The sequence below is a fragment of the Aotus nancymaae genome, unplaced genomic scaffold (assembly GCF_030222135.1).
Source record: "Aotus nancymaae isolate 86718 unplaced genomic scaffold, 86718_ANA_hifiasm-v0.15.2.pri h1tg000007l, whole genome shotgun sequence".
NCBI classification, from domain to species: domain Eukaryota; kingdom Metazoa; phylum Chordata; class Mammalia; order Primates; family Aotidae; genus Aotus; species Aotus nancymaae.
The window spans coordinates 602,010-616,120 of NW_026988418.1; positions in this window are offsets into that span (position 1 = coordinate 602,010).

Sequence of the window (14,111 nt, forward strand, 5' to 3'; positions counted from 1 at the left end):
AGGGTACGATAGCCTCCTCCCAGAGAGAAGATCCAGTTAATGTGTTTCTGATGCCTCAAGTTGGTGCAAACCAGAATAAACACGGATGGCAAAAATCAGCCCATGAGCTCATTCAGGCTTTGATCAGAGACATAATTTCATTATGAAATTTTAGATCAGGCTGTTGTGAAGTCTTGCCAAGGAGTTTCATTTTCCCAGATGATATGGTGGGTTGTTTCTCTCCTGTTCTCATACTCCGCTTGCGTTTATCATACAAACTTTCCATCTATTTTTATAATCTGACCCATCAATCCTTTTACAAGAATATTTGTCGATCTCGACAACCAGCTTCAACTCTACCAGCAGATAAAAAGCCTGATCAAGGTAGGTCAAGCTTAAGTTACTGCTTTGGTTTGCCTGCCTAGCTTGCCGCATTGTAATGCAGTGACTATTTCACTCCCTCTTCTGATGTCATGCTGATCAGCAGAGGCAAGACACACCTCCAGGTCTACAGTTCCTCAGCTTTAAAACAGATGCAATAACTTCACTCCCCGGAAAGACTGCAATAAGATCATATGAGTTATGGTATATGAAAGCATCGCGGACATGGTACACATCATACAGATGGGATGCTTTCTGTTTTTCTCCAAATACGGGGTTAGCCCCTCATCCCCTCAACTCTTGCTCTTGGTAATGAGAAGGCCTTAACGGAGACTGGCTGGAAATGCCATGTTCTGGACTGGTGTCTTCACAGGAGGCAGAGAATCCTGACCTCACTTTTTTTTTGAGTGGGAGTTTCACTCTTGCTGCAGAGGCAGGAGTGCAGTGGGACGATCTTGGCTTACCATAACCTCTGCCTCCCAGGTTCAAGCAATTCTCCTGCCTCAGGCTCCAGAGTAGCTGGGATTACAGGCAAGTAATGGGCCCAGCTAATCCAGTGGTACCCAGTGGGATTAGCTGGGCCACCACGACCGGCTAATATTTTGTATTTTTAGTAGAGATGAGGTTTCACCATGTTGGTCAGGTTGGTCTTGAACTCCTGACCTCAGGTGATCCGCCTGCCTCAGCCTCCCAAAGTGCTGGGGTTACAGGCGTCTGCGCCCGGCCTTTTTTTTTTTTTTTTTTTTTCCTGAGACTGAGTCTCCCTCTGTTGTCTAGGCTGGAGTGCAATGGCATGCTCTCGGCTCACTGCAACTTCCACCTCCTGGGTTCAAGCAATTCTTCTGCCTCAGCCTCTCCAATAGCTAGGATTACAGGTGCCCACCATGACACTCAGCTAATTTTTGTGTTTTTAGTAGAGACGGGGTTTTGCCATGTTGACCAGGCTGGTCTTGAACTCCTGACCTCAGGTGATCCACCAACCTTGGCCTCCCAAAGCACTAGGATTACAGGCATGAGCCACCGTGCCTGGCCCTGACCTTACATTTATCTTCATTCTGTAAAAAGTTTGTCATTGGGGGCTAATGGGCAAATAACAGCAACTTCTAAAGTAGCATTTTTCAAAGTGTGGTCCGAAAACCACAAGCATCAGAATCACTTGGGGAAGCTGTTTAAAAATGCTGGGCATGGTGGTTCATGCCTGGAATCCCAGCACTTTGGGAAACAGAGGCAGGTGGATCCCTTGAGCTCAGGAGTTCGAGACCAGCCTGGGCAACATGGCAAAACCTTGTTTCTACAAAACATACAAAAATTGGCCAGGCATGGTGGCTCAAACCTGTAGTCCCAGGTACTTGGGAGGCTGAGGCTGGAGAATCCCTTGAACCTGGAAAGTGGAGGCTGCAATGAGATAGCGACACTGCACTCCAGCCTGGGTGACAGAGTGAGATCCTATCTCAGAAATAAAATAAAGTAAAAATGCAGATTCCTGGGTTTTATCCCAGAGCTTCCAAAATCAGACCATCCTGGGGGTGGGGCCAAGAGAATCTACATTTTAGCAAGCTCCTCAAGTGATTCTTGTATATATCAAAGTGAAGTCTTTTCCAAAAGTCACTCTGAGGCTGTCTGACAGCTGACCAGAAGGCAGCCCTGGAAGATCCAGCTTCTTTCCCACCTATTTTAAATCTCGTTCTTAGCAGAAGCAGGGTGAGGAAGGCTGCTGCAGTGTCTAATGCGCTCTGAAAATATATGTCTTGGCTCTGCCCCAAATGCCTTGATATTTACGCTGCAGCCTGAGGGTCGTTATCCTTTGGCAATGCTCCATTGTAAGGCCATTAGCTCTTAATTAGTGCCAGCTTGTTGGGTTATACTTCCCAGTTGAACTGCTAGCAGAAGCTGCTCTTTTCAGGCCTCTTGTATCTCTCCTCTGGCAAGCCCGTGATGTATTGACCCTGCCTGCTGGGGCCAAGAGTTGGGCCCCTGGAATGACCACTGCCAAATATGAAACAGTCCTAGTCCCTAAGTGCTAGGTTCTGGGACTCTGGAAGAACAGATAAAGACTCAGAATATATCTTCAGGGTTTTGTTGTTTTGTTTCATTGCTAGAAAACAAAAAAGTGAGTCCTTGGTTATACAACCTCAACAGTTTCATAAGCAAATTCAAATATAAGAAAAGTAAAGTGTATTAACTTTGGCCAGGCATGGTGGGTCATGCCTGTAATCTCAACACTTTGGGAGGCCAAGGTGGGCGGGTCATCTGAGGTCAGGAGTTCAAGACCAACCTGCTCAACATGGTGAAACCCTGTCTCTACTAAAAATACAAAAATTAGCTGGGTATGGTGGCACATGCCTGTAATCCCAGCTACTAGGGAAGCTGAGGCACAAGAATTGCTTGAGCCCGAGAGGCAGAGATTGCAGTGAGCCAAGATTGTGCCACTGCACTCCAGCCTGGGGGACACAGTGACATCCTGCCACACACACAAAAATAAAAATAATTTAAAAAAGGAAAGTAAAGTGTATTAACTTGGAGCTTCATAAGCCAAGTTACTCTCAGTTTTCTGTCTAGGATGCCTGGAAAATTCTTGAACAAGGACATAGCAAACTGGTGGGCTTGCTAGCTATAAAAATGGCTAGGAGACTCACCTCTGGGAACCCCGAGAAACTCCTCCGTATGGTCACCATTTCTAAGTGGGAAGAACAGTCTGTGTTAGTCTTGGCGTGCCTCTCACTGCTGGGTAGGAGCTCTTCAAAAAGATCCCAGATTAAGCTTTGGAAAAATAACTAGAAGCATTTTGCTCCTTCCTATCACTGAATCCCTTGTGGTCTTCGGCATATTCTGCTTAAGAAAATCTGAGGAGCACTTTTATGAGATGCTATTAATGGCCTCTTAATTTTCAGCCCAGTTTAGGTATCTCAAGACTGCTGGCCATGTCCTGAGAAATGGATCCAGAACACACAGTGATGTGGGAATTTAAAGTATAATTCCAAATTGCAGATAATTGTTTAAGCTCTGCCGAGGCTGGAGGGCCTCTGTGAAGTCATCGTCCCAGGATCAATGTGTTTCCTATTACTCTTGATATCTATCTGTCAGTGATCCTTTTGATTTTGAAGCCATTAGACCAAATCTTTGTGTAATTCTTTACCCCCTTGTGTCCTGTTCACCTCCCTTCGTTTTCTTTAGGAAAACACTTTTTAAAAATTTTAACCAGGTCCCTTGGATTGTTTCCCAGTAGAATAATGTCACGTTAAAGTATCTGAAAAGTCAACTTCCCTCCTAAAACCCCCAGATCAGGGAAAGCTCTGTCTGTCAGATGGTCAGTCTGGCCCTAAGGGCATCCTCGGCCCAGCAAGACACTGAGATTTTCCTTGACCTCCTCGGTCTCTCTTGCTCTCCTGTCTGGTTTAGTCTAGACTAGGAACAAAATGTTATTTCTAAAATAGGGATTCAGGTGAAGGTATGGAAGAAAGTCAAGGTAAATATCTTCTCAAGCAGCAGGGGAAGAAGTGATCAAAACCTTTAGCTATGGTTCCTTTCTTAGAGCCCTGATTAGAAAAGGAAAGTCTTTAACTCCCCCACCTTTGGGAAAAGCAATCCTTCCTACTCACTGTGCCACCCAGGTTGCAGGACTCTTCTAGATGCTTTTTTGTTTGTTTGTTTCGAGATGGACTCTCACTCTGTCATCCAGGCTGGAGTATAGTGGTACGATCTCAGCTCACTGCAACCTCTGCCTCCAGGGTTCAAGTGCATCTCCTGCCTCAGCCTCCTGAGTAGCTGGGATTACAGGCGCCTGCCACCATGCCTGGATAATCTTTATTTTTTTAGTAAAGTTGGGGTTTCACCATGTTGGCCAGGCTGGTTGCAAACTCCTGACCTCAAATGATCCACCTGCCTCAGCCTCCCAAAGTGCTGGGATTACAGGCGCAAGCCACTGCACCCAGCCCTTTCTAGATGCTTTAAAAGTCTGTCTGAGAGACTTTAAAGTTGTCAGTTTTGCTTCTAGCTAGAGATGGGCAAGTCCCCAGGATGCCCCGTCACTGTATCCAGGACCTGGGGACTCAGGTTTTGCTGTGTCCTCCCCACTCCCCTACATCAACAAAAGGCATGAACCAGGTTGGGCACAGTGGCTCACACCTGTAATCCCAGCACTTCGGGAGGCCGAGGTGGCCGGATCACGAGGTCAGGAGATGGAGACCATCCTGGCCAGCATGGTGAAATTCTGTCTCTACTAAAATACAAAGAATTAGCCAGGCATGGTGGCACGTGCCTGTAATCCCAGCTACTTGGGAGGCTGAGGTAGGGGAATCACTTGAATCCAGGAGGCAGAGGTTGCAGTGAGCCGAGATCGCACTACTGCACTCCAGCCTGGCGACAGAGTAAAACTCAGTCTCAAAATAATAATAATAATATTTTGTAACATGTGAAAATTATATGAAATTCAAACTTCTGGGTTCATAAATGAAGTTTTATTGGTACACAGCCACACCATTTGTTTACATAAGGTCTACGGTCTTTTGCACTACAAAGGCAGAGATGAGTAGCCACGACAGACCACGTATGGCCCGTGAAGCCTAAAAGATTTACTACCTGGCCCTTTACAGAAAACACTCACCTACAACCCCCTGTGTTAGGGCACTGGTGTGTGTTCTGATCATTGAAGAGACAGGGAATTGACCATTCAATGACTATCTATTTGCCATTGCCCTCTGAAAGTGAATATTGCCTATCCCACTACAGAGGTATCTTTCATTTTTCTGCCCTGGGGATTCAGATGAGGGGTCCACTCCACATTTGATGTAGCTGATGCTTTCATGGACCAGCAGGGGGCTCTCTGCAGGGGTTTAAAATTCATGGGGAGAGAGCTGGTGCTGGAGGGCAAAAGCAAGTCTGGGGGAGCAGCACTGACCTGTCAGTCCCCTAGCTGAGCCCCACAATTTTTTTTTCCTGAGCTCAAAGGAGAAGGGAGCTTCAGGCAGAAATCCAAAGAACTCCTTTGTCCACAGCCTTTGTGAAAGCAACTTTTGGTGATTTTGAAGCAAAGCACAACAGAAGTAGAGGAGATGGTCCACTTGCCCCGAATGGTTCTGGTGCACCGTGGTCTTTAAGGGCTACACTCGGGGGGGCAGCATGGCATGGGGGCACACACTGGTAGGCATGGCAGCGGTAAGGTGGTCTTGAGTAGCTTTGTGAGCAATGCATGCTGACGAGGGGATAGAGAGGAGAGGTGGGGGCGGGTGGATGTCCCTGACGACCCTGTAGTGTTACTTGTGAGCACATATGATCCAACCCTCAGAATCCCCTCCTGCCAATACATGAGACACTCACTAGGCTGCATATCATGGTACTAAGGTATGGAAAGGGACAGGGAAAATGCAAGTTTCCACATAGCTAAGTAGTAGCTGAGCCAGACAACCTGGGGTCCAATTCTGACCTCACTATTTATTAACTGTGTGTCCTTGGTCACATCCTTTCACCTGTCTGTGTTTCGGTTTCCTCATCTGTAAAATGGGCCTAATAATGGTATCCACCTCACAGGGCTGTGTTGAGGTTAAACGAAGCAGTGCAAGTAAAAGGCTTAGAACGGTGTAAGCACTGTGTCCATGTGTAGTACTGTACGTGCTATGTGTATGCGCATACCATAAGCGCTATGAGAGTATCTCCAACTGTACCCACAGCCTCAAGAGACTTGGGAAAGAACAGGAATACAATAATAAATCCCACAGTCTCTTCTCCCAGGAGCTGACCTTAGGCTGTGGGACACAGACACGGATGTCATAAACGTGAAATAGTCCATAGAAACATAGGAGGAGCAGCTATTGGGGAGGGGCCTCCTTCACAGAGGAAGAGTAATTCCATCTGGGTATGAAATATGAGTAGAAGGTCAACAGATGAAAGCGGGGAGAAACACACTTTAGGGTGAGAGAACAGCGTAGATGAAGGCACGGGAACTTGAAAGTGTATTTGTACTGGGCACCAGTGAGTAATTCTGAGTATAAGAGTCGATGGGGCAGGGGATGGGAGTGGCAGGAGATGGCCCTGGAAATCTGTGTTGTCATCACCAGTTGTAGCCAAATGACAGAAAGATCGAGACTGCATTGCTTTTGGCCTGGTGCGCTACTGAACTTTGATGCCTGCCTCATTTTTCCTCCAAGAAAGAAAAAGGAGTAAGCACCATCAAGAACTGTCATCTCCAGGGACAATATAAGAACGTACCCGACCAAGAGGGATTGGTTCATTCATTCACTCAACGAACATCTAGGCTGCGATACCAAAAGACGAATGCAACTGGTCAAATATACAGGAGAACTACAGACCGGGCAAGCCATGGCTGTGAAGAACCTGTGGCTACACAGCCAAAGGAAAGCAAACAAAGGAAACAAAGGAAGACAAAGGCAAGTGGTAGATGGGGCGCTACGGGCCGTCTGGGAGAGCAGAGAAGCCAGCCAGGCAGCCAGCGTGGAGAGGGATCAGAAGGGTCAGAAGGGTGAAACAGGTTTGAAAAAAGTGAGAGAAAAAAAGAGGGAAGCAGAAGGGTAAAGCATGGGAATGCGATGAAAACGTGTTTGTGAGAAATTGAGAGGCGATGTCTGTGGACGTTTTGTTGGTTTGGTGGTGGGAAAAGAATTGTAACTATGCGTGGTAAGCAAATACCTCTGTACAATAAAATACCTTGTGAGAATGAACGTGCGGGCATGAGAGAAATCAAGCACAGTCTATCGGCGATGGTCCTGCCCTTGGGAGAAAGGCCAAGTATATATTCAAGGCAGTTGTTGCCAGAGTCTGCAAGCCCCCGGGGCATATCGGAAGTCTGAGCCAGATGGGTTATGTGTATCTCAACCTGGAACAGGCAGCTTTTTATCAGACTTTTCTGTCCAAAGGAGGGAGGTGCTGCTGCCCTCCTCCACACTGAGCCCAGCCCTGGAGTAGCTGGGCAGGCTGGGAATCTACTCTGGGCCCACAGAGAGGTGGCTCCAGCTTCAGGCCCATCCCAGGGCAGTGCTAGCTTTGGGCGTGCTGTGCCATTGGCTCCTGAAGCCCAAGGTGTGGGAACTTGAAAGTGTATTTGTACTGGGCACCAGTGAGTGTTTCTGAGTAGAAGAGTCAATGGGGCAGGGGACGGAAGTGGCAGGAAATGGCCCTGGAAAGCTGGGTTGTCACCACCAGTTGTGGCCAAATGACAGAAAGATCGAGACTGCATTGCTTTTGGCCTGGTGCACCACTGAATACCCTTGAGGGTGTGGTTTTCTCAGGCTCTAGGAAGCCAGGAGTGCAGCAGCCAGACACTGGCCCAAATCAGGAGCCATTATCCACATGGAAAGCCCTCAGAAATAAATCTGATGGGAGAGATGATCAGATTAAAATGTTGGGTTCTATACTCGAGAGTGTGATAGTCATTTGGCCTCGGCACCAAGTCCTCCCTCTTCAAGTCCTCCAAGATGAGACAGTGGAGTTCAACTGCCTGAGTGGCCATCCTCACATCCCCACGGGACAGGCTTGGGTCAGCAGAGCCACAGCTCACTGCCCCACCCTCCCGACCACCACAGCCTCTTTCCATCTCAGTGTCTTGCTCCAGCTCCGAATCCTGAAGAGAATACTTTCCATGGTCCCTGGGATTGTGACACCCTCATTGTCACACCTTTGCCAAGTGAGCCTTCCAGGACTGGCCCGGGAAAGCACTTCTCTTTGTTCCTTGAGCTGCCAGCTTGTTTGACAGGCTTGGATCTGATCTGGCTGTTACAGCATCACTGTCACCCTCCTCTGCCCCCTAATCCTTGTCCCCCCCACCCCCTGCTTCTGTTCCCCTGCCCCAAAGGCAGCTAGTTGATTCCTTTTGGAGATGAACTTATTGTTGACTTTAACTCACTTCGATGTTTCCCAGGGAAGCATCCTGGCAGGAGGCCCACCACAGCTCCTTGAAGAAGATAGCCAGGCCAGGGCCAAGACTGGGTGCCAGGGGCCTCGGAACTGCCAAAATGCCTCCCATTTTATGGACAGGCCTGGCTCACCCTGAAGACATTCCAAGCATTTAATCAGCAGTCCATGGTACATATTGGGTTGCAGAGGGAGCCCTCAGAATCCAGCCTTTTGGGAGACAAAACTCAGCCAGAGGAAGGAGCTGGTCTTCTCCATGGACCAGGCTGATGCTCGACAGATGGAAAAAGTGCATCCCAATCACAAGAATCAATAACCAAAGGCTGACAGCTGCAGAGAACTGGCCTGAGGGGTCCCCCTGGGGACTTGGCTCTGCCTCTTTCCCACACCAGACTGAGTCCAGCCAGGAATCCATCTCACCCACCTCCCTGCACCAAGCTCCGGGAGAGCGAACGAGCGAGGGAGGAACCATTTTTCACATACTTTCTCTTTCAAAACGTAGTCCTGTTTCGCAATTTCCTACTTAAGTTCTGGAAGACTCTGGAGCAGAACCCAAGCCACCTTTTCCAGCCACTGGCCTGGGTCTCTTGTCACCAAGAACCTGGTAGGCTAGCGGTGACAGAGAAAGTAAGGGGCCCAGATTTACTAACTCTCCCACTGTCCCCCATCCATGCCTGCTCACCGAAGGGTCTATTTAGTGCAGGTCTCTCTCTCCCTCTCAGTAGAGACAAGGTCTCACTATGTTGCCCAGACTGGTCTTGAACTCCTGGCCTCAAGCTGTCCTCCTGCCTCAGCCTCCCAAAGTGCTGGGATTAGAAGCATGCACCACCATGCCCGGCCTCACATTCTTGATGCAAAAGGAGCTTCAACCGAGACTCCAGCCAAAACCTGTTCATTGTTCCCCCTGTGTTGGCTTTCTCTTGGGAGAGCCAGGAGGTGTGCCACACCAAAGCAGGTGCACCCAACCCTGGTATGCTCACGTCTCAGCAACCCCTGAGGCATCTAATCTTCAGATCTTCTCTACTCCCCTATAACTAGGCTTTTGTTTCGGCTCACTTTTACTGGCAGCATTACACAGTATTCCAGCCCTTTTGCAATGAATTTAGTCCTTCAAAATGAAACCTGTTCTAGCCGATTGTTTTCCTCCTACCTTATCACCATTCACTTGGGTTTCCACCTGTTGCCCATTTAAATCTGGTGTGGACCACAGCTGGAGGAGTGAGAGGCAAAAAGCCAGCACCTGGGTTGCTGACCCTGCATCAGGGACTTGTAATGGAGCCCGAGAAGCTGACCCTTTTCCTAAATTCCCTCTCAGTCCTCCTACACCAAACCAAACAAACCAGAAAGAAAAAAATCCCCACTTAAATAAACAAATCCAGAAAACACAACCCCATCACCCAAAATATTGAAATGGAAAACAAATCTACACTCTGGAGAGTTGATCTGAAACATACCAGAGCTGGAACTGCGTACGGTGGCCAGAAATGTGTTAGTCTGGGCAAATCTGTGGCCCTGTAGAAGAAAAAGCTAACATTTTCCAAATAACAATGTGGGCACGTAACAACCGCACACAATCACATGCTGTTGTTGCCTAAACTTGGGAATAGGGTTAGGCAGCTCTATATCTTGAAATAGATTCCCTTTCTCCAGCACTCACTCATCCTAAAAAGCACAGGGCGTGATGTCTAGAGCAACTCTGCGCTGCCCTCAGCACTTATGGTCTCTGCCTCAGGTGGGTTGCTTCCAGGATTGTGAGCAGGTTTTAAAACACACACCCCTCTCCAGCTCAAAACAGGACAGGGTGAGACAGACAGGAAAAGGATGGGGCTCATTGTTTTTTAGGAAGGTACTGGAATCACATCTGAAAGCACACAGTGTATTAGTATCAGATGCTCTTGCCAGTAATTCTGCAGATGCGGAAGCTCAAGTGTGATATGTACATCAGTGAATTCAGGATTTCCTGAAACCCATCCTGTGTTTCTTGTCATAGCTGTCTGAAGGACTTCAGGAGCAGCTTTAGGTGGCTGAAAGATGTGATGTAGAGAAGCGGGATAGCTCAGAGCATCACAGAGTTGATGGCAGGAGATAACAGGAGGATCCAGCTCTTTCTTGGATGTTGCTGAGATTCTGGATTTCTGCTTTGATGTTGGTGTGGAGGAAAGCTTATGACAGTACTTCTCAAATTGTTAAATATCTGCACAGATTTCCTAAGGGATCTTCTTACAAGGCATATTCAGATTCTTTAGGTCTGGGAAGGGCCTGAGAATCTGTATTTTTAGCAAGCTTCCAGATGAAGCCAAGGTCGCTGGTCTATGGCTACACTTTGAGTAGCACAGGCCTAAGGGTCAGGGACAAATCAGAGCCAAAGACGGCCAAAACATACTGGGACTGAGGATTTATGCCCAGAAGTGAGAAACAGGAGGACAGAGATAATCCATGGTGCACAAAAATAGTGTCAGAGGCTGAAGTGGGAACAGAGGAGGTCAGGGTGACAAAAAGAGGGGCCGAGAAGGCAGAGTTAGAGATGCAGAGAGGGGCAAAGGCAGAGAGAACAAACACAGAGATGGAAGATGGATAGGGACAGAGAGACTTGCAAAGACAAAGCCAGGGTCAAGGAGAGGAGAGAAGGTAAAGAGTGAGGGAAGAGGGGCGGGGTGGCTCACGCCTGTAATCCCAGCACTTTGGGAGGCCAAGACGGGCTGAGGTCAAGAGATCGAGACCATCCTGGCCAACATGGTGAAACCCCGTCTCTACTAAAAATACAAAAATTAGCTGGGTGTGATGGCACATTCCTGTAGTCCCAGCTACTCAGAAGGCTGAGGCAGGAGAATCACTTGAACCTAGGAGGTGGAGGTTGCGGTGAACCGAGATTCCAAGATTGCGCCATTGCACTTCAGCCTGGCGACAGAGTGAGACTCTGTCTCAAAAAAAAAAAAAAAGAAAGTGAGGGAAGAGGGGCTGGGACTGGCTGTGGGCAGCCTGTGACTGGCAGTGAAGATGACAGGTGTAGATAAGACAAGACCTGCAGGTACACAGACATGAAATCCCCCACTTTTCTCACCTCCCAGCCTCCCCATACCTGCATCACTCTCTCCTTGCTCCTGCAAAGCTGTCCCTCCCCATGGAACTCTCCACTACTGACTTCCCCTTCTCTTGCCTGTGTACTCAACCACTTTCTCTTAAGTGTACCCCTCCAAGAAGGTTTTAAACACCTTCAAGTCTTTCCCACCTAAAGAAAAAAGACTCTTGACTCATATTTCTTTCTAGCTCCTGTCCTATTTCTCTTTCCCCTTTTCACAGCTCGAGAATTGTCTGTGTCCATCACCCTCCCCAAACACCTCTGCTAAGGTTCTGTTGGCATGCATGTTGCTAAGTCTAATGGTCACTTTCCAGCCTTCTTTTGCTTGATCTCTCCCTCCTTCTTGCTAGTTTCTGGGACTTGATATTCCCCTGGGTTTCCTCTTGCCTGCTCCTTCTTTAACTCATCCTTTGTGATCTGATCTTTATATTTAGAGGGCCTTTATATTAGAGCTGGGTGAAGACTCCTCTCTTCACCCAGTGCTGTCTTTTCAGTTGACCTCTTCCAAACCCACAGCCTCAATTGCCTTCTGTACACCAGTTTACATTCCAGCCCAAACTCTCCCTGTGCAACTACACCTGTGTTTATGTCTAAGCAATGTCTGCTCACCATCTTTACCGGGTCGAAACCAGATTTATGTTGTCCTTCTTCTCCAAAACTGGTCTTCCTCACAGGTTTTGTGTGTCAGAACACAGAACCGTCATCTGTCTGGGTGTTCAAGCCAGAAACAGGGATTTCATCCTTGATAACTCCCTCCCAGTCTCTGCCCTCTTCCATATCTGATGCATCAGCAAAGTCTGTCCACTTTGTGCCCCAAATACCTTTTGATTTTGCTTGCTCCCCTCCATTTCCACTGCCACCACCCCAGTCCAAACTCCAACATCCCTCGCCTAGATGCCAGCAACAGCCTCCTAAGCAGCCACTCCTAATCTGTCTTTCAAGCTCAGACAAAGTGATCTTTGCAAAATGCAAATCTGGTTTTCTTGGCCTACTGCTTAAAACCCCTCAGCAGCCTCCCTCGGCTCTGAGAATAAAGGGTCAACTCCAGGCAATCTTTCTAGAATCGTCGGAACTCACTTGTCCTCCAGGCCTCCCAGCTATACTGGCTTTCTTTCAGTTCCTTGGCCAAGCTACTTTCTGCCACCGGACAGTTGCATATGCTGCGTCTGTAGAACTCTGCTGTCCAACATGGTAGCCACTGGCCACATGTGCTTGTTGAGCATTTGAAAGATGGCTAGAGCAACTGAAGAACTGAATTACTAACGTTATTTAATTTTAATTGACCAAATTTAAAATTTAAAAATGTATTTCATTCAGTTACTGAAAAACTGTTAAGCGTTCTTAAAACAACTTGGGTATGGCTATCTTGTTTTTCAACTTTAGTTTTAACGCAATGTCATTACAGATCAGGTATTTCTGGTGAAAATTTAGCATCCAAATTAAGATATGCTGTGAGTGTAAAAATACACACAGAACATTGAACATTTAGTTTTAAAAATGTAAAAGATCTCACTAATAATTTTTTACCTTGATTGCATGTTAAAAAGATAATACTTCAGGTCAGGTACAGTGGCTTATGCCTATAATCCCAGCACTTTGGGAAGTCAAGGTGAGAGGATTGCTTGAGGCCAGGAGCTCAAGACCAGCCTGGGCAATATAATGAGACCTTGTCTCTATGAGAAAAAAAAAAAAAAAAAGTAGGGGGGCCGGGCGCAGTGGCCCACACCTGTAATCCCAGAACTTTGGGAGGCTGAAGCGAACGGATCATCTGCAGTTGGGAGTCCAAGACCAGCCTGACCAACATGGAGAAACCCCGTCTGTACTAAAAATACAAAATTAGCCGTGCATGGTAGCACATACCTGTAATCCCAGCTACTCAGGAGGCTGAGGCAGGAGGATCGCTTGAACCTGGGAGGCGGAGGTTGCAGTAAGCCGAGATCATGCCACTGCACTGCAGCCTGGGCAACAAGAGCGAAACTCCGTCTCAAAAAATAAAATAAAATAAAATAAAAATAACACTTTGTATATATATATAGTTAAGTAATGGATGTAATTAAAATTAATCTCATCTTTTTCTTTTTCCTTTTTATACTGTGGCTACTAGAAAAAAAATTTTTTTGGTTTGTTTTAGAGATGGGGGCCTCACCATGCAGCCCAGGCTGGTCTCAAACTCCTGGGCTCAAGTCATCCTCCCATCTTTGCCTCCCAAAGTGTTAGGATTACAGACATGAGCCACCCTGCCTAGACAAAAACATATGTGGCTCACATATTTCCATTAGACAGCACCTGTCTTTGTTTTAAATCCTTCTACCCATCCTTCAGAGTTTGGCTCAAATATCATGCCCTCTGAGAAGCCTCCCTGAGAGGAAGCATTTTATTTTTATTCTGTTGTTTGCACTTTCCTCGCTGTACATAGATGCCAGTGGCCACCTGCCCTTGGCTGCATCCTTTTGTAGTTATATGTGCGTTTGTACGATTCCTTGGTGCATGCCTATAATTTTCCCCACCAACCTCCAAGCTCCAAAAGAGCAAGGCCTGTATTTGGCTCCTCCCTGGAAACCTAGCACCTAGTCCAGAGCCTGGTACACACTTCAGAATGCCACAAGGAGTCATTCCATCCACTGCCCTCCCTTTGAGCAGGACTGTCCCCAACCATCACTGGGAGCCTATGCACCCCTTTCCCCCAGCAGTGCCACTAGCCCTTCAGAATACAGATTCCGCCTCTCCCAGATGGAAAGTACTCCTTTATAGCTGATGAAAATCCGTCCTGCTGCAAGATGGCCGGGGCCCTTTGTACCATCCTTTAAGG